Source organism: Macrotis lagotis, chromosome X (genome assembly GCF_037893015.1).
Source record: "Macrotis lagotis isolate mMagLag1 chromosome X, bilby.v1.9.chrom.fasta, whole genome shotgun sequence".
Classification (NCBI taxonomy): Eukaryota; Metazoa; Chordata; class Mammalia; order Peramelemorphia; family Peramelidae; genus Macrotis; species Macrotis lagotis.
This window is the reverse complement of record NC_133666.1, coordinates 473,591,993-473,594,113: the sequence shown is the minus strand read 5'-3', so window position 1 is coordinate 473,594,113 and position 2,121 is coordinate 473,591,993. Positions and strand designations below refer to the sequence as shown.

Sequence of the window (2,121 nt, the reverse complement as noted above, 5' to 3'; positions counted from 1 at the left end):
GTGCCACCTAGCCACCCAACTCCATGGGCTTCTGAGGAGATGATTGGGTGGCACACTTCCACTCATTTAATACAGATCAAGAAAAGTTGACAACACAATCCTGTAGAAAATCCATTAACCATTTTTTTTCCCTCTGCGGACTTTGTTGAAGAGCATCAAAAAGACCCTCTATCATCAGCTTCAATGGGATTCATTGTTACTTCTGACTCATAGCTGCCTGGCTTTCCTCTACATCAGTCAAGGCATATTTGGATATTTATAACATCATGTGAAAGTTATAGTTGGTCAAACATTTTATTAATTTACCCATCAAAAGCTACTAAATTTATTGAATTTTGAGTCTCACCTCCATTTACCTTGGCAACACCAGAGCAATATGGCTCTCAGGCTGGAGATTCTCTGACCTTGTTTTATATGATGGGCTAGAGAGATATCTGGGTCCCCTTCACAGATGGCAGCTCTGTGTATCTGCAGAGGACCAAAAGAAAACGCACAAAGGGAGTGAGGTAGAAGTGACAGACACCTTGATAGGGACCATTGCCTCTGTAGTCATAACAGTCAACAGTCAATCCAATCCAGTTTCCTATCCAGAAATTCTTGCTGGTGGCACCTTTAACAAAATCTCTGGCCTGAAAATATTTTTTTCCAGTCAGTTACAGTCTGGGAAACCAGACAAGCGCATCATTACCATCATAACAAAAGTTGCATCGATGCTCCCCATCTCAACAAGACTCAGGCCCTGATCTCCTGCATCATCCTGAGTAGTAGGATGCCTTGAGATGTCCCAGGCTCAAGACTGTGGCTTAGGCAGGCCCTCAGGGTCCAGGAGCTGCTGCTGGGCATCCTCTAGAACCTGAGGCCCCACCTGAGTGGCAATGATATATTGGATTCCTCCAGGAGAAAGCTCCATGGCCAAAGCAGCTTGGAGCTCCTTGGAGAGCAAGCCCTTGGGGAATTTGTCTCAATTCACCACTGGGGGGGAAGACCTGCTTTATGGCAACAACATATTCATCTACTGTGTCTTCCAGGAGGAAGATGACAGCACTGGGACCTGCATCAAATGTGTAGGTCACCTTAGTCTTACCATAGTGAGTGTTGTAGCAATGGACTAGGCCTATGATCTGCCAAGCTGTGTGTCATTGAGGTAACAAATTGGAGGGAAAATGTCCAAGCAAATGGCATGGAACTGGTTGCTGTCCTTCATGGTCAGCTGGCCAAACCCCTCAAAGTCTCGCTCCTTGATGCCCTGTACCATCTCTGTCATCCTCTGTGGCACTACAGACTTAGCTCCAAATTTAAGCAGAGAGCTGGTTTCTATGCTGATCTGCATGCTGACTGTGCTGCCCATGAATTTTTTTATCAGCATTGACCACCAGAAGAAGGACATGAAGCTCCAGACAATGTGACACGTGTGCAACCTGTTGGGTGATGCTGTTCTTGCCATGTGCCACTGCACAAAGCCCCCCAACATTTTCCAACAGGCACTGCCCAAGCCTTGTTGAGCCACTTCTGAGAGGTCACTCTCAACCCCATAGAGCTGGATCAGAGTACGGACGAGGCAAGCATACCCCGCTGCTGAGGGGGCCAGGCCTGCTGCCAGGGGGAAGTCATTCACTGATGCAATGTGCACCTTGTAGGAAAGAGGAACAGAATCGCCCTCATTCCGACCAGCCAGGCAGAGGATCTCTCAAGGGCAGGACTGTAACCATGGGGGCCCCACGTCCTCCTCTTTGCGATTCAGCCAGATTGGTCCTCTTTGTTGTCTCAGATAATGGCTACTGTGGTGGTGGTTTTTAAAGTACTTGATGACTGCGATGTTGGTGGGAGCAGTGCAAGTGATGGAGACGGGAGACTTCTCAGCAGTCATGATCTGATTCAAGATTCTTATATTCCTCATTAGAGAGGCTATTTTTCTGGAAGGAGACATGTAGGTAAGGTAGAAACAAAGTGATATTAATAATTTTTTTTAATTATGAGGCAATAGCAATAAACATCCTAACCAGGTCAAGTAATAAAGGTCTGATGTAGGAGTAAGGCTATGTGAGACATTAGAGGTATGAAAAATATTTTTAATATATATATATATAATATGTGTTAAAAAATTATAGTTGATCTACATCA

The 2,121-nt window shown here is 45.5% G+C and overlaps 1 pseudogene; it reads right to left on the bottom strand.

Annotated features, from left to right (window-relative positions):
• Nucleotides 1–790: 790 nt before the first annotated feature.
• On the bottom strand, nt 791–1,867 carry LOC141502562 (diphosphomevalonate decarboxylase pseudogene; annotated as a pseudogene).
• Between the last annotated feature and the right edge of the window lie 254 nt (nt 1,868–2,121).